The sequence below is a fragment of the Salminus brasiliensis genome, chromosome 19 (assembly GCF_030463535.1).
Source record: "Salminus brasiliensis chromosome 19, fSalBra1.hap2, whole genome shotgun sequence".
Classification (NCBI taxonomy): Eukaryota; Metazoa; Chordata; class Actinopteri; order Characiformes; family Bryconidae; genus Salminus; species Salminus brasiliensis.
Window position 1 is genome coordinate 29,917,519 of NC_132896.1, and position 27,226 is coordinate 29,944,744.

At 39.9% G+C, this 27,226-nt stretch overlaps 1 long non-coding RNA gene across 2 annotated transcripts; it reads right to left on the reverse strand.

The window, feature by feature from the left end:
- Positions 1 to 738: 738 nt before the first annotated feature.
- LOC140541194 (uncharacterized) lies at positions 739 to 25,317 on the reverse strand. Of its 2 annotated transcripts, none has more exons than XR_011977910.1 (3): positions 25,143 to 25,317; positions 20,194 to 20,294; positions 739 to 2,493 (listed from the first exon to the last, which is right to left on the reverse strand). It is a non-coding gene; the product is annotated as an uncharacterized lncRNA (long non-coding RNA). The 2 variants fall into 2 exon arrangements; XR_011977909.1 differs by having other exon boundaries at positions 20,178 to 20,294.
- Between the last annotated feature and the right edge of the window lie 1,909 nt (positions 25,318 to 27,226).

Below are 27,226 nucleotides of genomic sequence, written 5' to 3' on the forward strand. Positions count from 1 at the left end.
GACTCGCACCTCATAGACTCGAGACTACACTCAGACTTGCACCTCAGAGACTCAAGACTACATTTGGACCTGCACCTCAGAGTCTTGAAACTCGACTCTTTATTTATCTCTGGCATGATAAATGGACCAATAGACATGGTCTAAATGAACATACTCATTGGGCTTCAGCAACAGTATACAACCAATACATTTAACATCATTGTTTTAGATTAGAAACATTAACCGTTAATCTACCTCATTAAAACCTGTGATACTGCACTTCAACTAATTAATTAACAACTAAGTCAATGAAACCTAAAATGAAGTTCCATTAACAGATACTAAGAATGTTTTTTTTTATGCCAGTGTGATGATTTATCAACTAAATGGACAATAATGTTTTGCATATCTACATTTAAGAACAGCCCCACCCATCACAATAAACAGATGCTGTATGTTTAACTGCACCAAACATCAGTAAAGAGTGGCAGTGGAGTAATAGCAACCCTATAGATGTTGCCTTGTTATGCAGTGTTTTGGATTAGAGAATAATAGAGTTTGGCTCCGCTAATGGAGAAAACGTGACTGGTGTGTCGTGTGTTTACTTGGTGGACTTGCCAGGACAGAAACTCAACAGCGCTGGTGAGCAAACACTGGATAAAAAATTATAACAGAAACCGTACACACTGCATTTCAGAAAAGAAAAGCTCCCAAAGCAAACACCCGTATTCAGTGGTGCAAAAATTCCATTGGCTGCCATTTGAGTGATAATCTGTATTGTGAGCTTACATTTAAGGAGCAGTACTTTCCAGAAGTTAAAAAGAACCTTAAACAAATCAGTCAAATGAATCTTTTCAACCGAAGAACTTCAGTAGTTATCCAATATAACTTGTAAATACAGTCTTGAACAAATAAAGCCTTAAACAAAATAGGACAAAGTAATCTTTTCAATGGAAGAACTTCAGTGGTGATCAGATATAGCCTGTAAATAAAGCCTTGAACAAATCAGTCAAATAAATCATTTCATTTGAAGAGCTTCAGTACTAATGAGAAATAACCTGTAAATGAAGCCTGAACAAATAAATCCTTAAACAAATCAGTCAAATGAATCTTTCAATTGAAGAACTTCAGTGGTTATCTGATATAACCTTTAAATAAAGTCTTGAACAAATGAATCAGTGAAAAGAATATTTTCTATTAAGAATTTCATTACTGATCATGTATAGCCTGTAACTGAAACCTTGAACAAATGAAGCCTTAACAAATCAATCAAATGAATCTCTTGTATTGAAGAATTTCAGAAGTGAGCTGGTATATAGTATAGACACATTAGTAGGGTTGTAACACAACGCTATTAGCTGTATTTGTATGAGTTTAGAAGTTTAAATAATCTGTTTATTTTGAATAATGTATTTGTATTCAGTTATGTCTCTATGCAAGAGGTCTGCATAAAACAAATCAGTCCAACAAATCATTGTGATTAATGTTCAGTAGTAAGCAGTTGTAGACAGCGCTGTTCTGTGATAGGCAGCCAAGACAACTGTTTCTTTATCTTATCATTACATGTGTTTAGCATTTCAATTCACTCTATAACTATAATGCATGTGCCACATAGCTTCAGACACCTGAACTATGGGATCCCTGACTATGGGACTATGTGATTGTTGAAGGGATTTGAACTTATGACCTCCTGCCTTTTGACAAGCTGGCAGTTACACAGTTCCTCTGCTTTAGATCTGTGAAGTCTACATTTCTGTGTCTGAAAAAGAAGGGAAAGGTAAATTTACATAGAACTGTGTTTTTATGGCATAGAAATTCACAGGTTCACAGCTCTAGACCGGCCCTACAGTCTAACTGCTGCACGTCAAAGTTCAATTCCCAGCAAAGACTCATGGTCAGTTGTCATAAGTCAGTTTCGGGAGTTCTAACATGCAGAGGGGAATAAACAGTAAGGAAATTGAGGGGGAGGAGCCACATTGTTTTGCACAATACTTCATCAATTTCAGCTGCAGCTCATTCCGACCTACTGATGTTTTGGACACTCGACTCAGTACGTGCTGTTGACCAAACTGAGATGCAGAAGGAAAAAATGTGAGGTGAAATTTTGGTTGAAGCTGTGAAATGAGGTCGAAACTTCGTCATTTTCTGTTGGCCTGACTTTTCTTTTCTAGTCTTTTCTAATCGTTTGTACATGAACATATATATGAGACATTGACCTTTAACATATCTCCATTAGACCTTCAACAAATGAGTCAAAGGAATTGAAAATACCACTGAAAACCAGCAGGCAGACTCAAGCAGAGTCACTTTTAGTTTCATCTTGTGGCCCCGGTTCCCCGTTATAAGCCGATGTGATACAGAGTGCACACAGGCCTGCACTTTTTGTTCCACCACCACAGGAAACTAACAGGAGCTTGGTCTACACACAACAGGCAGTTCACACTCTTCACCCCATGACTGCTGCTGCTGCTGCTGCTACTGCTGCTGCTGCTACGGTTCGCTTTGCACTTTAGCCTGTAAGGAGAGAGACAGTGAGAGAGAGAGAGAGACAGAGAGAGAGAGAGAGAGAGAGAGAGAGAGAGAGAGAGAGAGAATGAGAAGGAGTGTACACAAACATACACCCACTCATGTACGTTTGCACTTACACATGGACTTGTACACACTTGTTCCTCTTGACACATGGACTTGTGCACACGTCTTCCTCTCGAACAAAGCACTACACTGTAATTCCACTTAATGAAAGCAATAAGTGCTGTGCTTCAGCTATCAAGAACCTTTAATGTGCTCTTACATTATGAGTTCCTGTAAATACATCACAATTGCACTTGTGGAAGTTGCACATCCCTTCACAAATATGCTTAGTGATATATATACTCTACTGTATTCTTCTACATTGCATTTTAAATGGACACTGTGTGAAGTTCAGCCATCTACGTTTTACACGTGAAGCAAATCTCAAATGCCTATATGTCACCACAGAGATCAATAAGCCATGAATTAGGGTTACCGTATGTCCTCTTTTTTTCCTGGACATGTCAGCTTTTGAGATTTCTGATTTCTCAACAGGGTTCGCCTTGATTTTAGGCCATTGACACAAACTAATCAAACAATCAAACAATAAATCAATAAACCTTTATTTTTACTCCAAAGGGACCCTCATGTTCATTGTAGCCAAGCCTGCACAATGATCAGGGATTGAAAGGGAAAAGAGTTTGAAAGGGAACACATACAAATATTTAATCAACTTAAACTAAAATCAATGATGGTAAATGAGCAAATAGAAAAATACTACTACTACTACTACTACTACTACTACTACTACTAATAATAATAATAATAATAAATCCAAGATAATAGTTTAGTAGTAGAGTTATTCACCTTATTTTGTTACGCCCACTTTCAATGTTTAAATTATTATAAGTGTGAAATAATGGATTTTATTTTGGACTTTATTTCATTTTATCGCTAACTTCATAATATATAATTTATATATATATATATATATATATATATATATATATATATATATATATATATATATATATATATTATTTTACATTTTATAAATATAAAATATGTTATGTAAAATATTTTAATTGTATATATGGATTAATACATAGATATTATGATGATGATGATGATGATTATTATTATTATTAATTAATTATTGCATAATTTTTGTTCTTGTGAGGCACATGAATTGAACTTATAGGTGATGATTTTGTCACATAGGCTATTAAGACTTAGTTGTAAATGAGTAGGTAAATTTACACGGTAGGTTAATTTTCTTTAACACAGCTGCATGGTTTTAGATGTGTTAGATTTACCTCCCTCCTCCACACACACACACACACACACACACACACACACTGGCACGGTCATACAACTTAGGCCTACTTGAAGCCCCGCCGCCATTACACCCCAACCACGGTGGACACCTGCTTGTCCCCAGTGTCCTCTTTTTGAAAATCAAAAAAGGGTCACCTTTCAATAATCAGTAAAAGTGACCTCAGCATTCAAGACAAACGCAAGCCCTGCCACCCTGTCTGCATGCCTACAGTCTATAAGAGCACTAATCTACACAAGCGCCTCTCTTAGAAGCAGTAGCTGAAATACTCAGGGACACTTTTACTGACTTCTACGAGTGATTCCATGCCTGAGACATGAAGTATGGCACAAAAGCTCGCCACATTCTCTGCATTCTCCCACATCCACGGCCGCCGGAGACCGTATCTCAGCTCACAGTATCCCGGCGCACAGTTGCCATGGCAAAGAAGTCCTCCTGGTCTCCAAGGTACCCGAGCCTATTGTCTTTGCTTGCTTTATTTAGATGAAAACATGATGTATTGTGCGGGATGCTGGCATGTTCCCACCAGAGAGAGGCCACGGATACCCGTCTCATGATTCAACAGGTCAACTTGAGTTGGAAACTCGCAGCGTTTGGTTTTCTCTTGCTTTCTTTTTTTCTCTTTTTTTTACGCTTTTACAGTCTTACAGATTGCTCATGTTAAGCTCGCCAAGCGCAGAAGCCAGGAGGGTTTTTTGTCATGCTAACTTGTAGCTTGTTTCGCACCAGCACACAGGAAATGCATATATGACTGTGAGTGACACACACTGAAAGGTGATTGAGGTTTTGCAGCCAGGCAACAGTTTGCTCCCACTCTCCAGTGCTGTGGCCATTTTACTATGCAAAGCAAAGCGGTAAGGTGAAGGGCTGTGGTCGGAGACTGAGGGGAAAAGTACAGTATACAGGCCACTATTGTTCCATTGCCATGTTTGCTAGATGTGCCATTCCGATACGAGGCCCAAATTTAACCAACCAGCTCACATGCAACTGGAAATACACTTGCTGGTATTAAAATTACATTTAATAAGGAAGAAAAAAACATTAACCTGTAGCTTTATAATTGCATTGGATATTATGTTGAATTTGTGAGTATGGTGTTACAAATAGTATATAAGTAGTATAAAAGAGTAAAAATAGTATAAAATAAGTTTTAAACAAAAATAAACAAAGACATCATACGTCTAAATCGTCTTAAATTTGCTTGCTTATTGCTTATGATAATAATATAAGTATAATGAGTACAAGTTGGACTAAAAACAAAACACACTGACATGTAAGGGGTACTATACTATGGATTATTGACCTATTTATATGTAGAGTGTAATCTTGCTTTTCAATCATAAAGAAAAGGACACACTGACCTGTAGCTTTACTATTTTGGATATTATTTTGAATTATTTTGTTAGTTTACAAAACATTACCTGTAGCAGTAATATATTGTAATATATTATGTTGTGATTTTTGGAATATTTTGGATTTCTGAAAACAAAACAAAACAAAAAACTAAGGGTACTATTTTGGGCACTTCTTGACCTATATATATATATATATATATATATATATATATATATATATATATATATATATATATAGACCTGAGAGTGTAATATTTTGGGTCTTGTTTCTTCTCAATAATAAAGAAAAGCAACACACCTGTAGCTTTTCTATTTTGCATATTATTTCGGATGTTTTGGTTAATGACTACTGTTATTTTAATATAACAGTATATAATAAATGTAGCTTTAATAGGCTATATGTTGGGTTTTGAAGGAATATTTTTAGTAAGTAAGTAAGTACTATTTTGAATATGACCTATGACTATAACTATAGCACTATTTGGGATTTTTGTCTAAAAAACACATTGAGCTATGAGTGTAATATATTAGGTAATCTTATACTTTGGATATTGTGGCTCTCTGTGTTGAAGAGGTGCACGTCAAATGATCAGGATGTTTGTAAATGAATGAAGCAGCTAACATTTAAAATAGCACTGAAAATCTGTCTGAGCTCCAGACTGACGTGGATGTTTGATGATGCGTTTCTCTTCTTTTTTTGTCTACATATGAAACATGTGGGTGCAGTACTCACTGTAAGAACCAGAGGATTGGAACCTAATACAGGAACACTGTTGTGAGGCTAACCTCTAACCACAGTCACATCCATTTTCCAGCACAAAACATTTCAGCTGTCATTTGTTGTCTGGGCCGCAATTACCAAAGCCTGCAAACAAGGAAGTGATGTCACTTCCTGTGCTCCGTGACATCACAGGCTCAGAAGTGGAGAGTCCAAAGCTGACGCGTGGAAAACGGAAGCTTCGTTTTTCGCTGCGCCTCACAGATGCCGACACTGCTAGTAAGGCCCTAAATAAAACACACCATGTGGTCCCGCTTAAGAGCAGACGGTTAAACAAACAAAGCCCCTTTAAGACACTTATCTGCTTACAACTGTGGCTGAGGTTCTGCCGTCACTACTTGTCCTCAGGTGATCGTTTGCAGTGCAAGAATGAAAGTCTTTCGATGTGGCATTGAACTTGTTTTTGAATTGCCGCTGCTGTTCAGCACCTCTGAGCCTGATAATGGAGAGTGGAAATAATGCTTGAGATATTTTATGGTAGTGCCTCATGAATAAAAGACTCCTTTTATCACGTAAGCTGTCAAAAAAGACTTGAGACACACTTTGAAAAAGAAATGCTCCTGAAAGGTTCTGGGAAAAAGCTTATAGATTTACACCTGTTTTATAGGTACAGTGCTTTTTCCCACTGTTGTTCCATAGCCGTTGAATGTGTTTGTTAGATGTGGTCTTCAGATAAGAGGTCCAAATTAAACCAACCAGCAAATATGCACAGAGAAGTATTGGCTGGAATTCACTAATGAAGAAAAAGACTACAGTGAAAAAAAACTGTGGATAGTACTTTTAGCATTTATACCAATTATACTACATATATGTAATTTATACCATTTATACTATTTATACCATTTATACTATATATACCATTTATACCATATATGCTATTTATACAAGTCACACTTTATATACCATTTATACTATATATACCATTCATACCATATATGCTATTTATACAATTCACACTTTATATACCATTTATACTATATATACCATTCATACCATATATGTCATATATACCATTTATACTATATATATAATTTATACCATATATGCTATTTATACAATTCACACTTTATATACCATTTACACTATATATACACCATTTATTCTACATATACCATATGTACTATGTATGCCATTTTTAATTTATATACCATTTTCACTATATATACACCATTTATACTGTATATACCATTTCACCAAATTTGCCATTTATACTAAATATACCATTTACACTATGTACAATATATTGATCCATAATTGTAATATTTTGGGTATCATTAAGTACTACTCCAAATATATGATGTACATAACCACACTTTTTTCATTCTGTGAAAACGCTTTATTTCTGGCAGTTGCTTTCACCCCTCCCCTTTACCCAAATTGCTCTCTAGCAGCTCAACACTGTCACATTTTCAGCAGCATTTCAGTTAATTCTAGCAATAACAGAGTATTAAAAATATCCTAGTTGCATATCAACAAGTGTAAGCGACTTAGAGACTTTCTCTCCAATTCTAAATACTCACTCTTTAGTACTTTCCTCTTTTTCACATGTAATGCTCTGGAAGGGTGAGGACTGAGACATACCTCAACACATGAGCAACCAGGCACTGCCTCTTTCCGAACCGCTGCCCCACCAATGCAACGTCACCGGGCAACCAATATGCTTGGACCAATATGCTTGAAAGTGTGCGAAAATATGTGGTTATGATAGTATAGATCCTCCCAGCTTAGCGTTGTGTGCGATATGGAGAGACCTAGCTGACGGAATTTGCTATAAATATAATTATTTAAAATAAATAAATAAATAAAAAATAAAGACTTTTCTGAGTTTTCAGAGCCTTGGAGGTGGCTTGTTAAAACATTTCCTCCTACATTCCTTCCTAGCATGTGCAGAGACCTTGATTTATGACCATGTACTAAAACATACTGAGCACGCTACACCAGGTGCCATGACTCAGAATCTAAGATGATTGGCAGGTAAAAATAGTGGAAAATCTAACATGGGGTTTGCGGAGCAGTAGTTGTCTGACTGGTCGTGATTGGGGAGGGCATAAAGCAGATGATTGTTTCCATGCTTCTAGGCCCTGAGGCTAAGGGCTGTGTCGTCTGTCTGTGCACAAACACTTGGTTCAGCTGAATCTCCACACATTTAGCCCGAAGCCTGTCAAGGCAAGTGTATTGAAATCCCTCATATATGTACATATACACCATATGCTCCTTTTCGACGTGAACATGATGCCACCAAACATCTACGGCTCATTACCCAGCCAGACATTTGATGGTGCAACACAAGGCACGTTCCTTGCCGTGGCTGTGGGTTTATAACTGCAGTTAATGGGAGAACAGGGCGGGGCTGTCATCATTCCATCCCACTTGGCGATTACAAGAAGATTCCCACTTGAATTACAGTAAATCCCTTTGTAATTCTGGCTGACAAATACACCACTAATAACAGCCTCCCCCCAGAACACCTTGGGCTCACACTGCTTGTGCTTGACTGCCATCATATTTCCTTGTCCGATTACACAATAATGTGAGGGGGGAAGATTCACAACAGCTGGGAATTGAATTCTGGTCAAAATGGAGAGATAACTGGAAGACTGATTCTCTGGAAGCTCTCAGCTTTTCAGGCTTTCCTCACGGTCCAGTTCAGACACCTTACTCTTTGCATACTGTTTGAAATGGAGGTTTTCTTAAAGGTTATAGGCTTGGATGTACATCTGTAGGAAAACCCTTGAATAGGTATACAGGCGTTACATCAGAGGTTCCAAATCCAGGCTTTGGTTGATCCCCCAGACATTCCATATTTTGCATGTGTTGCAAGATGTGTTGGAGTAAAGATCTGGACCATCCAGGGATCCCTGAGGCCTGTTTTAATAACCACTACTTTGCAATATGTGAAGTTGTTTAAACGAAGAACTACAAACCTTCTGTTCTTCAAGCTCACACAAAAACTCTACATTGAAAGATTCCTCAGGGAACCAGAAGTTGATTGTCTATGGCTTCTGTGGTTCTTTTCTTTTTCATTTCTAGGAGTGTATAATCACTGTTATTCTGGCTCACTTGCAACATGGATATGGAGTGACTTGAGTATTTGCAGTAGCTCTTCCACCAGGTTGGTTCCTGTATTAGACACTGCTGTAGGAATGTACTCGCTTAGCCTGCCGAATAAAAGCTGAAGAGCCGTGGAAGAGGAAGTGAGTCATTTCAGTTTCGCTGAGGGTCAACGCAAAAGGTCAGCGGCCATTGCAAAAAAGAAGTCCTGCTGAAATGGGGAGGGGGGGGAAGGGGGAAGAAAAGAAAGAAAAGAAGGAAGGTTTAGGAGGCCTTGGAGACTGTTTCCATGCCCAGTAGGATGCATTGGAATCCTCACAGGAGAAAAAGCAAGAGAGTTAAAGACAGAGCGAGAGAGTGAGGAGGAGGGAGACTGGAGTGTGTCCAGGGGAACTCCAGCTCCACATGACTGAGTTGAACATGGGCCACAGTCTGACCAAACCAGAGGATGTAGCATGCTTTTCTGTGTAGCCACTCCTTTCAGGAACAGGAAAAAATCCTTAAACTGCCTTAAATCTCCAAAAAGGATATTAGAATAGCTACACTACATGGACAAAAGTATTGGGTCACCTGCTCATTCATTGTTTCTCCTGAAATTATTATTATTTTTAAATATTTTTTTTCTTTTGTTGGATGAACTGTCTCTACTGTTTAGGGCATAAGGATTTTTGCTTGATTTTGGAGGAGCATTGCTGTGATGATGTGACTGCATTCAGTGACAAGAGCTTTAATGAGGTCAGGATGTTGGATGATCACCACTCTACCTCATCCCCATCTAACCAACTCATCCCAAAAAAACTTGGTGTAGCACCATCATTCCAGAGAACACAGCATTGCTGTGATGATGTGATTGCATTCAGTGACAAAAGCGTTAGTGAGGTCAGGATGTTGCATAATCACCACCCCACCTCATCCCCAACTCATCTCATTGAGGTCCTTGAGATCCTGGAGACCCACTGCCCTGTATAGTTACTGCTATTCCCATTCCCAAAGCTCTGATCCCGTTCAGGTTTGGGGTGCCTAGCAATGTGTGCAAAGCAATGGGTACCTTGGACTGGAGAGGATGTACACCACTACTTGGTGTGCACACTGGGCTCCAAAGCTTGTCAGATGTAGTGGAACTGTAAACAATGTGCTACTCAGTAGAGCTGTTTTGTCCCCAATGCTCCAAGTCTCCATTCCAAAGTGACAAAAAGAGAAAAGACCCTTAAAGATGCCCAACAATGAAAAACAGGGACCCCCATCTTTCCCCTTAATTACTGCACACAGTTCAAAGCCAAAGTACGTCTTCACTGATCAACTCAAAGCTGCCATTGCTTTTGACTGCCTAGTCTGAAAACCGTGGCAGTGTGATGACTACGACAAGCTGCGACTTCACAGTCTAGTAATCAGCTAATTAGCATATAATACAGATACATAAAATACTGCGTATAACTGTATACAAACACATTCCGCTTGCAGCTTTAATATAAACCCACGATCTGAATCAGTGTTCAGATGTAACGTCCTATTGAAGTGATAAAAGTGCTTGTGGACCCTTTTTGATGTGTGGAATCTTTAACGCGTCTTGATAGCGCTGAGCAATAGCCTCATGATTGCGATGGGTGTTTAGAGGCCGGTTTAACGAAGGCTATTTTTCAAGTGACGCGTAATTTCTTGACAAGATGGATATACTGTCATGATGTGTTTATGAGGCGATCCTCCCGAGTAAATGCCAGCACGGTGCGGCCAGTCGCTCACTCCGCCACATCTGCTGAAACCTAGCGCGTCCCCTTAGCGCTCGGCTGTGTTAGAGAGCACTGCAAACGGCAGGACTGTGAAGCACACACGAGTTCAAATGATGGCATAGTGATGTTATATCCCTATATCGCTTTCCCAGTGTGTCACCATAGTAACATACTAACCCTAGCCAGATTCATTAACCGTTATCCGCTCACGGCTGGTTTAAGCTCCAGGCAGAGCGCTCTATTTATAGGGTGACTTTTTACTTTCTTTACACACAGACAATGAAGGCTAATCCACTTTCCTGGGGCCAGCTGACCCAATGGCCTTTTTCAGTTTATAGACAACAGTTGAGAGGGAGCCAGGCAGGGGAAGAGCAAGTAGGGGCAGAGAAGGGGGGAAGAGAGAGAGAAAGAGAGAGAGACACACACACACAAGCAGGGAAAAGGAGAGGGAGAGGGCGAGGGTGAGAGTTGCTTCCCCGGACCCACACAAATAGCACCGGCCAGTCTGATTGACTTAATGGGCCTAAACCACTGACTGCTGTCGTAGATGTCCGACATGGAAGGTGTCATCTTGTTAAAGATACCTATACTTAGCTCTGTAACAAGCCTGCTACTATTACTATAACAAGGGGAGAGCTGTATTGCCTCGGTGCTCATGGGCTGCGTTTGTCACGCCGCAGCAACAGCCATGACAGTTAATTGGAAGTCTATGTGATCAGGCTTTTTATTTTTTCCCTCACATGCCTGATCAATCTATGGACAGCACGCTCATTAATATAGGCTAGTGTCGTCAAAGGTACAGTACAAGCGCCTACAGAACCAGAAGGTTCTACTGCAAGCCAGCATAAACTACCTGAGCCGAGTTAACAAAAGCCAAGCAAAACAAACAGGGTAAGTTATCCTGTTTCCATCTGCTCTCCAGAAAGCCTGGCTGCGACTGGTCACCCGTCCGGAAGTCAGAGCGTCGACGGCTCCCGGTGCAAGTCGCGGGCCTGGCCAGATCCCACCTCAAAGAACCCAGCGAGTGAGTTTAGCACAGGCTTCAGTGGTCTGGATCAAAAATACCCAAACACCATTGTTGAAACAGTTTATTTTGGTCTTTTGAAGCCCCTATATTTAGCCGCTGCGGCTTTTGAAGAGCATGGAAAAGGTGACTGAGTTTGTTTTTCGCTGCAACATTTCCTGTGTGCCGCGAGGAGAGGAAAACCACATGCTCTGTGACGCGGCAGCTCGACACACAGAAAGGGCAAGTCAGAGGCGTGGAAAATAAGATAGCAGGAAGAGGCCAAAAAAAGAAGAAGAGGGGGGGAACAAAAACCTCAACTCATTCTTTGCTTTGTTAATCAGAGCTAAAAGAAGACTCTCCTACTGACCTATTGATAGGCAAGACATTATTATGGCAGTAAGACGTAAGAGAAGCAAAGTCTGTGGTGTTTCAGTACCAGAAGAGTTCCTGTGGTGAGATGTGGTGATAAACTACAGATGTAGAGTGCCGGCTAGAGGGGAAAGGCGGGTCATGTAGCTGTAATACTTGTAAAGCTGTCAGAAGAACTAGTTTTTAGGTTCTACTTATTGATTGACTGATTCATTGATTGATTGTTAATGGACCAATCACCCAAGATAATGAGCTACAGCTGTATTTGTCTAGGCAGTAAGGGTTTATTGGTTATAGATACAAATAAACAGATAATCAGTGCAATTTATGCATCAATACAAGGCCAGATTTCCCCCCAATTCCCATCTGGAAATAACACCTAGCTACTCTAATAAGCCCTTCATTAACCCTTTCCCAAGTTATACACCTGGCTAACTTTTAATAGCCTGCTGAGAGCAAGCTACTCTGTTACATTCTATAAGTCCTGCATATGGGGATGTTGTATGTTGCGCTGTATGTTGTGGAAAGACTAAATAGTGGACGGATTTGATGAATCAGTAGCATTAAAGCTGACTGTTGCGTCACTGAGCATTTGGAAGCTGAGCGTTTGAAAGCTGAGTGTTTGGATCCTCCACAGGCCCATACTTGCCTAAGGGTAAAAGTAAATCAGGTAAGGTGTTGGTGGAGCTGAAGAAATCCATACAGTACCTGGAGTTCACAGAGAAGTCAGCAACCAAACCTGTGCTCTTCTGTCAGTGTTCTTCTAATCAACATATCAATTAGTCAATCAGTATTTATGTTAGATTATATTATTACATTATATTTTACAGTTATAAGATTAAGATTATAAGATTATATATATATATATATATATATATATATATATATATATATATATATATATATATATATTATAAACTAAATATAACTGTATATTGAAGCTGTCAAAATTGCAAAAATTTAAGCTGATGCAAAAATCTGATGCAAAAATCTTCAAAAATTAAAAGGCAACAAGAGAGGGAAAAAACCTTCATAACTTTCAGTGGCAGTCAATGTAAACCCCTTAATGCATAAATTAGGCTAATTATGTACTAAGGTGTATTACTCAGTAACTACAGGGACTTCTGTACAAACTGATTGGGTTATTCTTTGGTAACAGAAGTTTGTAATACTTTCAGCCCACCGGCGATCCATAGGCTGTTTAAGGGGTTAAAAGATTTTCCAAGTAATCCTGAAGCATTTCTATTGGTGCATTCATCATTAAATTCATAAACAATGTAAAGAACATCTGCCAAATTCACATTATGTCAAAAAGTAAAAATGAGCAAAAATGGAGATTTTTTGTTGTTGTTTTGGGAAAGTGATGAAATATCACCCATTAATAACACTAATTATTAACATATAAAGTTCAAGTAATACTTTACTAGATGTAGCAGGATTATGATCTTAATGACCTTTAATCTGCGCTAGTCATTTTCATTTGATCTGCCTGTTACTGTAAGTTGCCCAAAGGTGATGAAACACCTTTTAAGATAACAAGGTTAGACTGTTTTGTCATCATGCCATTCATATACAGACTTGTTATGAATAATCTGCTTCTGGCGTTACTTCAGACGTCAGAAAAGAAGTTACTCTGTCCAACCATGAGGGTAGGGGGAGGAGGAATGCTTAGAACAGACAAAGTGAAACTGAAAGAAAGATGAGGAAATTGTGACGAGTGTGTGCTTGTGGGCGTCTGTATATGAGTATGACTGTGTGTGTGTGTGTGTGTGTGTGTGTGTGTGTGTGTGTGTGTGTGTTTGTGTGTGTATGTGTGTCTGCGAGCATCTTGCCCTGTATTGGGGATATGTGCTTTACAACAAAAGGAAGTATGACTAGGACACATCCTCTTACAGACTCTGCAGAAGGGAAGAACTTTGAAAGTCTAGGTGGCCAACCTAAAACAGCTGGTCACCTTTCAACTATTAACAATTACCAGTACCAGAAGGTACTGGTCACCATATTGTAAGGCTTTCTAAGTTTTGGTGACCTATTTGAAATTCTTGGTCACCATACTGTAAAAAATTGAGTTACCTAGTTTTGTTCACCTACTTGACAGTCTTAGTCATGGTATAACTATTAAAGTTATTAGGTATTAAGTATTAAGTATAACTATTAAAGTTTCCAGAAACTCTTGGCCACTATACTTTAAAACTATCTAAAACTTGGTTGCCTACCTGAAAGTCTTGGTTGTCATATTGCAAACCTCACTGATCTCCTACCCGAAACTCTTCTATCAAAGTCTCGGTCACCTTCTTTTGGTAACTTGGATCTGTCTAAAAAAGGTCACCTTCCTAAAAAGTCTTGGTCATCATATCATCATATAGCAAAACTATCAAAGTTTTTGTCATTTTCCTAAAAGTCTTGGTTACCCTACGGTAAAACTATCAAAACCTTGGCCACCTATCTGAAAGTCTTGGTCCCCCTAAAAACCTTTGTATTGTAAAACCACTGTATTGTAAAACTATCAGTGTTTTGGTCACCTTCTTGAGCATGTTGGTCACCTACTTGAAACTTTTCCACTCTGTAAAACTATAAAATGCTGGCCATCTACCTAAAAGTCTTGGCCACCATATTGTGAAACTATTAACACCTTGATCACTCACCTGCAACTCTAGGTCACAATGCTGTGATGCTATAAAAGACCCTGCCACCATACTGTGAAACTATCAAAGCATTGGTCAGTAACTTATAACTTTTTGTCATCATAATGTACATTTATCAAAACATTGTTCACTTATCTAAAACCCTTTACTGGAAAACTACTGAAGCCCATACTCCTCATTTCCAGTGGATCCAATGCCTCTACAAGTCTATAGATAGCACTGGCACCTTCCTGACAGTCTTGGTCACCATACTATAAAACTATTAAAGTTTTAGTCACCTACCTCAAACTTTCGGGCACCTTACTGTATCCTATCGAAGGCCTGAAGTCCTCATTTCCAGTGGATCCAATGCCTCTACAAGCCCATAGATAGCACTGGCATGTACAATATGTTCCAAACATGTCTACAGTTACCAAGAGGTCACCTGGCCTACTTTAGCGCACTGAAAGCTACACATTGTAAGACCAGCGTTGCTATGGGGACTGGAGGAACTGCTTCAGCATGTTGGAAAGGAAGGTATTGAAAGTGTGTTCCAATCAACGAGTAAGAAAAAAAAAGTGTTGGCAACGTTGACCTCTCTCCACCCCACTCGCTCTCTTCCGTTCTCACCCCAGGGTCAGGTTGACAGCACAGACTATCAGGTTATTTTAATCGAGCCATATTTTCTCCTTTCTGAGCGCATGCCCGGCAGGCTCGGCGCCCTCTCTCTGGATAGGATCAGTCATTCTTCCCGGCATCAGCTGTGACACAAGCAGGCGTACCGTGCCGCCAGGAGTCCACAGGCCACCCTAGCTGCAGGCGAAAGCTTTTCAGTGTGGCCACTGTAGCGCCGATGAAATGCGTCCATAGCTTTCGGAGCCCACGGGGGAAAGAACTGGTGGCTGAATGGGTGACAGGGCCAGCGCTGAGACAGACGTGGCTGTCTGGTCCCGATCTCTCACACAGACACAAACACACGCACACACACACACATACGGCTACTGTATTCACACACTGCTAGAAGCACAGGTCAGTACTACTCAGAGAAGCCTAAGAGACATGGGCAGTTCCAGAAAAAACAATCGCTGGAGGTTGGGATCTCGGAATAACTCCATCCAGCCATGTGACTGAGCCACGCAGATGTTTTTATTGCTCTCCCTTAAAGAAATAAATAATCTTTTTACCAACTTCAGAAAGGGAAAAAAAATGCAATGCAGACTGATGATGTCGTCGAGAGCCCTCCCCACCTACCTCCATCCCCTTCACTCCTCCAAAGTTTGGCAGACACTTCAAATGCTCTTCTCATTTCATCTCCTCCCCTGCCTTTTCTTCTTGTGTGTTGTTTAAATGCGTGCCATTACTTGCTGTAAGCTTACCTCCGACATGATGCCAGTGCTGGGATTTGACGAGCAGCTTTACAAAGGGGTGGGAGAGTGCTGTTTGACACAGCTTAAACTAAAGTAAGGCGCAGAAGAAAGAGACTGAGGAACTGAAGAAGAAGAAGAAGAAGAAGAAGAAGAAAAAAATGGGGTTCTTTGAAAACTTTTGAGAGCGGGTAATATGGATTTGTCAAATGACCCCCAGGCAAAGCAGCCCTAAAAACAATAAGCAGCAAAACATGGCACGGGTAATGTGTTTTCGCTGTGAGTGTCATCTGGCGGGTTTGCTGAGAGACGTGATTGAGTGTCGAAGCTGCAGCTCTTTTTGATTGCAACATCAAGTGATGTCAACATCAACTAAGTGTTCTCTAAAACCTGCTATTTCAGACAATTCTTACATCTCGAACATCAAACTCACAAAAACATTAGTGTCAGTGCCGTTTGTGTGGATCACACTTACTTACTTACTGGCCACTTTCTTAGAAGGTTTAAGCCCAGTAGGGCCTCCTGACTGGGGTGTACAGTTAGAGACTATAGCCTACATGCTGAAGCCCTAGCTAACATTAGCTGTGGTGCAGTTTGTGTGGATCACACTTACTGGCTACTTCATTAGAACCTTTAAGACCAGTAGGTCCACCTTGCTGGGGTGTACAGTTAGAGACTATAGCCCACCTGTTGATGTCTACTTTGTGGTCTCTAGTGCTTCACCAGTGGTCACTTTCTGGCCAAATATCAAATTCACAAGAACATTAGCGTTGGTGCTGTTTGTGTGAGTCACACAGACTGGCCACTTTCCCAGAAGCTTTAAATCCAGAGGTCCACCTTGCTGCTGTACAGATAAGAGAATCTACCCCCCTGTTGAGGCACAATTTGTGCTCTCCAGACTGGCACCAGTGGTCCCTTTCTGACCACTGAGAATTCTAAGATTTCTAACAACAAACTCAAGAACATTACTGTTGGAGCCGTTTGTGTGAGTCACACTTACTGACCACTTTCTTAGAAGCTTAGAAGAACTCCCACCTTGCTGACAGAGACTGCAGCCCTCCTGTTAAGGCTAAATATGTGATCTCCAGTCCTTCATCAGTGGTCACTTTCTGACCACAAAGAATTCTAACATCTCATCAAACACACTTCCTACAAAATGTTGTCTGTCAGCAAGACAGTGTGAGAAAAACCTTTATAAAGTTTATAAAAAAAAATACACAATGTGTCCAAATGTTTGTGGACACCCCTTCCAATGAATGCATTCAGCTATTTAAATTGCACTCAAAGGTGCAAATGTACACACACATACATTGTCTAGTCCTTGTACAATAGTACTGCCAATACAATACGACTAACTGGAGCAGATTGGCACCATTCTGCCTAATGCCAGGCGTGGGCTAGAGGGATATAAAGCCCCCAAACATTGAGCTGTGGAGAAGTGGAAGAAGTGTGTTCTCTGAAATGATGCTGGTGCTCCATCCAATACTCTTGTCTCTGAATGCAATCAAATCCTCACAATCAAAATCTCAAAATCTTTTTAATACCCTTGATTTCATAAGAAACAATGACACATGGGCATGTGTCCAAATACTTTTGTCCATATAGTGTATGTAATTACATAATTGTAATGTGGCTTTTAAACATTCTGTGGTCTTTTACAAAATGGGTTTTAAATTAATATTTAGTAAAGTAAACGGTTACATACAGAACCCTAAGAACCCTTTTAATTGTATGTGGTACAAAATCTTGTATCTCCATTTTTGTAGTTTTTCACTTTTTGGCATAATTTGAAAGCATCTGTAGTTCTTTACTTTATATTGAAATATCCAGATGAATGCACCAATAGAAATGCTTTAATATGGCTTGGAATTACATCTTTATACATTGACTTCCATTGAAAGATTTTTTTTCCTTCTCTTTTAAAGTTGCCTTTTTGGAGATAATAGGTTTTGGACTGACAGCAACCGTTTGAATGAATGAGTGGTTCTTTGCCTGGTTGTTTCTCATCTCTTTGATAGAGAACCTTTTGTGCACGGTTCTTTAAAGACCCTTTCTAGAAACAGGCCTATACGACACCTTAGGCCTCATTTCACTGTTATAAGTCAAAGAATCCTTTCTTAGCACCACACAGAACCCTTTGTGAGTGTACTGAAGGTTTGAGGGTTGAGTGTACTAAAATGTTCTGCACTAAAATTATCTGCACTTTATGCCAAACAGTGATGAAAACAAGACAAAAATACACAAGAGTTTTCTGCAAAACCACACACAGTTCTACACACAATATCAGGAAGGACACATTTATAAGATGCAGTATGAACTCATACTGAGGCATTAAACCAGGGACTTTCCAGATCATGCGAAAGGGTACTTGTCACTACTTGCATCCTCTCATGACACAAAAGTGCAGTAGACTGGTCTGAAAATATACCCTGAAAGAAAATGAGTAGTTTGGTGTTTCAGGTATAATGATAAGAATAATTAAGAATCTCCCTTTACACCTGGTCTAGTAACTGGATTGTATCCTGATCAGATTTTAGCCTCATGTGTTTACACTCAGTAATGAAATGTGTCTCCGGTTAGTCAGACTAGAAAGCTGTGTGGGACAGAATGTGCAGATTTGCTCATTGAGTGGAAATTATAAGTGGTCTTTGGTTGTACTGGAAGGGGCCTCGATAGTGGAATAGGTCCTGGAGAGACGATGTGTTTACACTGCTATAACATGTGGATCCAATGCGTCTCAGACCTCCTCCTGAAGTGGTTTGAGTGATCGGATTTGTATCTGGTTTAAATGCGTTTACACTTGAATTTAAGGTTAAGATTAGAGTTAGGTTTGGGTGTAGTAGGTTAAGTTTAGGTTTAGGCTGAGATGTAGTAGGCTAGGTTTAGGTTAAGTTAAGTTTAGATCAGGTTGAGGTTAGAATTAGATTTAGGTGTAGCAGGTTAAGTTTAGATTTAAGGGTGGAATTAGGTTTAGGTTTGGGTTTAGTTGGTTGAGTGTAGGTTTAGGCTGAAGTGTCATAGGTTAGGTTTAGGTTAACGTTAGAATTAGGTTTAGGTGTAGTAGGCTAGGTTTAGATTAGGTTAAGGGTGGAATTAGGTTTAGGTTTAGGCTGAGGTGCTGAGGTTAGGTTTAGGTTAGGTTAGGGTTAGAATTAGGTTTAGGTTTAGGTGTAGTAGGTTGAGTGTAGGTTTAGACTGAGGTGTAGTAAGTTAAGTTTAGGATGAGTTGAGGTTCGAATTAGGTTTATGTGTAGTAGATTAAGTGTAGGTTTAGACGGAGGCATCAAAGGTTAGGTTCAGGTCAGGTTAAGGTTAGAATTAGGTCTATGTGTTTTGGTTTAGGCTGAGGTGTAGCAGGTTAGGTTTAGGTTAGATTAAGGTTAGAATTAGATTTAGCTTTAGGTGTTGTAAGTTAAGTTTAGGTTGAGTTAGGGTTAGAATTAGGTTTATGTGTAGTAGGTTAAGTGTAGGTTAGGTTAAGGGTAGAATTAGGTTTAGCTTTAGTATGTTAAGTTGAGTTTTAGGCAGTAGGTTAAATTTCAGTCTAATTAATCTGCTACTTCTGAAGGGTATGATTGACCACAGTCAATAATGTCAATGCTCTTCCAGCCAGTTTGCTAGCCTCTCGGACTGGGTTTGGAGTAAACAGGTTTCCTGTCTACAACAAGCAACCACCCTACTACAGCTTAAGCAGACCTAAAAATAGTGGAACAATCTTTAAAAGAACCGTCATTGAAAGGTTACTTAACGAACCCAAGATGGTTCCTCTATGCCATCATTCCAAAGAACCCTTTTAGAACTTTTATTTTTAAGAGCGTGGTACAGTCCTGGGCCATGCAGAAGTTGTCCGTATCTTAAAAGGGAAAAGTCAAGGATCCAGCGTTTTAAGCTGATGAGAGAGAGAGGCAGCGGCGTGTTTTGAAGTTAACTGTGACAGCCCCGAGATTCACCACAGTGAGTTCACAATATGCCTTATTTCTGTCAGAATAAATTTCCCTGTCCCTGGATCCTCACAGGGGAGAGGGAGAAAAAAAGCTAGGAGGGGGGAAAAAAGTCTGCATAAAGAAGTGGAGGTACCTCCTTTATACATTACCACTGATGTTCTTCAGATCTTTAAGTCTCCATCAGTAGAGAAGCTGAGAAGCAGAGAGGCAGAGACGTGCAGGAGCTCCACACGTGCGGCAGTAGAACCTGCTGCAGGAGGAACGACATTTAAGAGAAAACATCACACGGCCTCCTTGATCTTTCATCTCGCTCATTTGTTGATAGGCAGGTTTAGAGACTTTCCTGGCTTTTACACAATTTCTCTATTATAAAAGAAAAAGTCACTAAGGCAGAGTTCCTGCTGCCGCTTTGTTCCTATTTTAAAACCGTGCACTTTTGGAAAACACAATGGCGGGGAATGAAAGAGAATAGCATCGCTGAAATACTGAAAAAAATGTCAATAATTCATCAACCTGGTAAAAAAAAACAGGGTTCTGGGTTTGAATGCTGAGGTATAAATGAATGTCAGGATGTTGTATACAGGCTATATGCAATATTCTTGGGGCCTAATGTGTGTCTCAGAAATGGCTTGATGAGCATTTAAAGGGGCATTAGCGAAGATTCAAGAAAGACAACCTCTAGTGGTTATTAATGGTGGTGACCCATTTTGTTCCTTTAGTTCCACCATTCATTTGTTTTCAGAAGGAATTATTGTCTAATCATGCTACACACATGCTCCTCAAGTGCTTCTAGGTATCCAATAGTCTGTTTCTTGCGCCTTTGTGTGTAGAAGTTCTGGTCATTTCATATCACATACAAAATAAATGGAGTCTGAAGCATGCTACTGCTGAGGATCATAAAGTAGCTAGCTATGCTGACCCAACATGCTGACCCAGCAGGCTATTTAGTGTTATTTAGAGCTATTTAGAGCAGAGCAAGCTAGCTTTCCAACATAACACAAAAGATCAGAGTGCTGTGGGACCCACATCCCAAGAAGAAGAGGACCTGCATCTGTGATTGGTGCTACATTTTAAACATCCCCCCAAACATCTCTTGCCATTGTGTTAGATGTTTGTGAGGCTATGAGGTAAGACGCTAGCCTAGGAGTTAACCTAGGTAGCTGAGAGCCTCAAAAGCACCCGATGGGTCCGCTTCATCAGAGCTTAATGACTGAGTCATTTCTTGGGGTAAAGATGTTCTGGCCTTGGTTTCCCTCCAGATGTTTAGACAGTATTTTTTTGACACTAGTGAGTGCGGACCAACACAACGCAGTCAATCGCTCATGAACCGATGCAATATCACCTGGAGGGAAGCGCCGCATACCCAGCTCCAACGCACCAGCCTGCAGACGTCTGTGACTGCCAGCAGTGCAGCGAAGCGATGTGGGGAGAGATCGCCATCTATCCACCCAGGAGAGAACAAGGCCAGTTGTGCTCTCTCGGGGCCTCGACTGACGATGGCTAGCAGCATGACTGGGACTCAAACCAGCAACTCTCTGATCATAGTGACAGCACCTTAGTCCACTGGACCACTGACCCCATGGATGGTGGTTGTAAATTGAGCGTCTTCCACAGACCGTTGAGATGCAGGTCCTCTTCTTCGGAAGGCGGTGGATATGAGTTATATGGTGCTCCACAGCACATTCTAATCAAGCCTATGTTTAACGAACCCACTGTAGCATCGGATAGCAGTTGCATTTGGCCAGAGTGAGCTTCAAACTCCCATGGGCCGTGATGGCATGATGGTGTTAGCATTTCACTCTAAATATGTGGTGCTGCCCACTTTAACATTTAGCTTCTGGAAAGTGAAATTATAAATCTAGAAACACTTAGAATTCATTTTGTAAGGATTTGCATAATATTATATATTATCACGGCCCAATAGTTGTTTCTAATGAGCCCCCATGAGTTTATCAGCCACTACCTGTGTTAGCAATTTAGCATCGTTTGCTATAAATGAACAGTATTACAAATATTGCTCTGAAAGAGGCCCAAATCTTTACTTAGGCTTTACTCAGCTCTGTAAGTGACAAATATTTACTCCATTCATTATATAACACCTATCCCTCAAACACAGACTTGCAGTATTTACAGACGTATCCAGGAGGAATGTAGCTAATCACGTGTCATACTTCGCTCCTTTTGCATGTAAAAATTCTCTCAATTTTATTAATTCTTATTTCCTATGTTTCTTAGCGTGACATTTTTGGGCAGAACAGCATATTTTTTGCTCTCAGCAATACAGGGACCTGACTAAATTTGAGGGTGGAATAATGATGCTCTGAAGAGTTTTTCATCCACCTTGACAACACTGAGAAAGCCTGGGCTACAGCACTGTTTTTCAAACTGGTTTTCTTAGGCATCTAATACAGTTCTGATCACACTGCTAAATTTTTATTATGCTCTGTATATTTCACAGTTTTCAATTAGTAGTACAAAAGGAGAGAAAATCAGCTAATGCCTCTTTAAATAAGGTAGCCTGTGCCATTTTGTATGAACGCAAAATTTATCCCATGCTGAAAACCTAGTTTCGGAGTCCCACATCAGCTTGAAAAGGTCAGCCTATGAGTCATACAGAGAACCCACATCTAAAAAGACAGTGGTGTACTCAGCTATATGTACACAAACAATTGAGGCATCGCCTACAGTGTACAGCTAGGCTGTTCGAGGGCAGCTGTCAGTCCAGTATAGTTGGGGGAAAATGCGGTCACACACCTACCTACCCTGGGGAAAGTATTACTGTGTATATTGATTGCCCACAACTTAGGAACTGTGTGAAGGTAAGATATTATAGTAAGCACGTCTTACAAACCGCAGAATATATGGCACGTCTTTGCTCTAACAAACATGCAGTATAGACAAATCATGGAATGGTCTTTGAATGGTTAAGTAAAATGGTCAATAAAATGGTCAAGATTATTTTTCCAAACCTAGTTTCAGTCTCAAGGTAAGAAGGGTTCATAAAATGTTCTTAAGACAATCCGAGTGCAAGGCTTTCTCGTCTGCAGTCTTTCGTAACTATGACTATTTACCCCCTGAAACCCTAGGTTAATGATTTAGTTATTAACCCTAAAGCAAGAACTACTGTATAGCTGTTTAGTTTAGCAGATGATTTTGGAGTCCCACAGGGTTCTATTTTAGGGCCTATGCAAGTGATGTTGATTATGGCAGTAATAAAGAGTTTTAAGAGTTAAGGTTGTAAAGATTTTAAGGGATTTATGTAAACAAGACTTTCAGCAAGAATAGAATAAAGCAGTGCTTATGTCTTTATGTGTTTAAAATAAAAATTGAATCCAGAGGGAAAATAGGCCTTCTTATTTAACATTCTTCCATTTATCATCAAGAAGAACTGGCGCTTGAGTCCTTCAAATGCACTACAAATACAATGATTGGGCAAGACATTCTGAAAGTACACTGGCAGATTCATTGTGACCATTAATAGCAAATGGTAACATTTTCTCAATCATAAACCAGGATTACTGGCGGTTTTGGGAAAGCAAGTCTTGTTAGCAATTCTGAAAACACACTGTTTTACAAAAAAAAAAGCTCCACATGGATGAACCCAGTGGTACTGAAAAAAAGTCCCTAATATTAAAAAGAAAGCGATGTGCTGAGTACTGGCATGGTGCTTTGCAGGGCTGGATTAAGGTATGGTCTAGGTGCGGTTGAAGCCTTAGGGCTCGAGCATGCCCATTGTTTGGCTTTAATTACAAGAGATGACTGTTGAAACTGTGTGATTGTTTTATTTCCCAGTTCAATGGAAGCATCGTTTTCCAAGCTGCGCAATGACGTAGCCAGGCTACATTCTCAAACTGCTACTGGTCCTGCAGGCCCCCCACCCTCAAACTGTTATGCCTGTCAGAGCTTGTATGATTTGGATTGTAAAGCCATGGGGCTTCAGTTTTAAATCTCCCCCATCATGTGTAAATGTGTGCTTAATGTGCTGTAGCCTACTAGATTCTACTATATTCATTCTTATTGGAGACTAGTCAACAGGTAGCGACGTGGAGCTCAGTGTCATGGAGAGTCAGGTCTCTTCCCTTAGTTTTAATCATCTCATCCAGCTGCTGATTATATATCTGTTAGCTAGTAATAGAATACTCTGATAGTCTGGAGGTATTTGGTGGTACAATGGAGGGGAGCGTTGGATTTGACGAAGCCCCAGGGCCCTGTGTGTTGCTAATCCAGGCCTGCTGTGAATCCAAGTAAGTGGTACAGAGCAATCATTGTGCCACTGTGGAGCAGTTAACCCCTTTATACCCTCTATAACAAACACCTTCCGCCACCTAATACAGTCCATGCCACGATGTCTCGCTAGTGTCATCCGAGGCAAGGGGGTTATTCCCATTATTAGGTAGATGGTCATAATATTCTGATATGACTGTGTACTTAAGCTGTTTCAAAACTGGCTAGTGCGCCCCCTAGTGGTTGAACATTCAGTTCTGCTGCACTTGTAATGTCCAAACTCAGAGAACTTGAGAGATATGACTGAAGTTATGGGAGGTGACTTTATGGTGATGGAGCGTAAAGACCTTGTCACTGACACAGAAGGTAGAGATGGGTATTTATAGGATGTTAGACTGGAAGGAGGATGTTCCTTCTCATAGTTTGTTTATTGGTTATAGGTTTTATATGTTTATATAATTTATAAAAACAATGTCTCACAAATAAATTCATATAGATGCCATAACTGATGCATTTTTGCCAGATATGAAAACTACACACATTTCTGGGATATGTATAAAAAGCAATATCTAGGTATCTACATTTACCAAAAACGAATTAATAATATTTACATGAATTCAGCTATGCCACATATTTTCCAACAAGGCCTTAAGCATACAGACTTCATTAGTGTTACCTTTCTAAAAAAAAAATGCAATTATTAATAAACATTTAAGAAAATATTTTAGTACAATTTATACATGGATCTAAGGTCAATGTAACCTTGGGCCAAATTAGGTCTATAAAATGTATTGAAATCCTGAAAATCTGCATCTTCTCACTGTTATTAAGTGAATATGAACACAGCATTTAGAATAGAAGAGACATTTTTTACCTGCCTTACTTGCATTTGACATTCAAATTCAACAGCCGGCTCCTCTCACTAATACCTGCAACGGCTCATGGCTTTGCAAAACAGCTTGCGCTCTTAATACACTCCGGGTGCACATTTATGACATGGTACTTAATGCGTCTGATCAATGATCTGTAAATCATCTATTCCATCCTGCTATTCCTTTCCTCTTGCGCAACTCGCGAGCACTGTTTCTCTAATGTGATTCCTGCACTCTGGGCTTGGTAACAAGCTGTAAAAAGAACCATGAGTCATGGTATTTTAGCAGAGGGGAAGGGGGTGGGTGTGAGTGGGAAAGATATGGCGATGTCAGTGTGTCCTGGTGGCTGCCAGAGTTTCATCCTCCTCTCTGAGCGTTTATTAGAAGCTTTTTTTTTTTTTTTTTTTTTTTTTTACATTTGATCTTAAATCCGTTTTTGCTGGTGCCTTCTTAAGATGGTTAAGGCTTGAATTTGGCGTTGAGGAACCTTGATCCTGTTTGACTCCGGTTCACAGAAATGTGAGTGTAATAATAGAAAGAGCACCTCCTGTTGGTGACAGATCATACCTGGGAATTAGGCAAGTACTGCAAACTCCTGCACTCCTGGAGTGCTGGTTGGAACATTTACAAGGTCCTGATTTTGGCGGAGAAAGCGGAACTCACCAAACAGCAGTATGTGGGATGTATATGCTTTTCTTATGGAATCATCAGTGGGAGCAGTGGTGCATCGCACAGTTGATGGGAGATGGACATCGGTCCAGTTGTTTTGACCATGTAACGAACCACTTCTCTAAACAACTATCCTTAATTGAAGGCGTCTGCCAATGAAATATGCTTTTGGCAACAGCTGAATCTTCATGCTGTGTTGGAACCTTGTAGGCTTCTTCCAGAACCATCAGTAATTCATCAAACTACAACTTTTCAAGCCCCCTTGAGCTTTAATGATTGTCTGGATTGGCAATACCCATCGTCGTAGATGCTGCATGCATGGCTGCATTTTAGAAGTTAGTACACTGGCTTTTTATATACAACAATCACCCATAACATCACATGGTGCTACTAGAACAGCTCTGAACCATTCAAATATGTACTCCACAAGACCTCTAAAGGTCTCCTGTGGTAGTTGTACACCTTTAGATGTTAGAACAGATCCTTTAAGTCCTGTAAGTTGTGAAGTGGGACCTCCATGAGCATCAACATAGCTGTCCACTGCATACCAGAACATAACCCACAAGACCTGCCTGATCTTCTGGAGATGTTCTGACCCAGTCGTCAAGAGCTTCAAGAGCTGACTGTTCACTTGCTGCCTAATATGTAGATCTCACCTGGTGACAGGTGTCATTGGAACCAGATCATTGGTGTTATTCACTTCAACAGGCAATGGTTTTAATGTTATGGTAGTCGGCATATTTTGGACAATTTTGGAATTTGGAATTCCAAAAAAATACAATTGGTGTAATAATAAAAAATAGTATTTTAAGGTCTTTATTTTTGTGATGTCATTTAGTAGCTGTTTATTCAGCCAATAGCCATTTAGCTCCACCATTTATGATAAGGACAGTTGGAAGAACGGTTTCAGCCTGCACTGCTTTTTACAAGAGACACAATACGAGGCAGCCAATCAGAACAAGGATCGTTTACATATCACGGCAGGTCAGAACAAAATCTTGTGCATCCATTATTATTATGACTTTACAGAAGAACAAAAAAAAAACGCTCTAATTCTCAATTGAAGTCAAAGTAAAAACATGTTGTTCCAGGTCATTTTGGAGCATTTCTATTGGTCAATTCATCCTGATATTTGCATACATCATTAAGAAAAGTTTTCAAACTATATGTAAAAGACCAAAAATTGAAAAAAAAAGCTTAAATAACTTGTTGGTAACTAAACTAAACAAATCTAATAAGTGGACCTCAAGTAATTTAATAAAAAAAGAAAGAAGAAAATGGCCCTTGAAGATGTTTTCATATATTCTATTAAATTATTCTCTGATCTACAGCTTGGAGGAGCTAAAATATGGATGTAATTTTAATTAAACATGAGCTGATATCAGTGCCTGATCAAACCTAAACTTGACTCCACAGT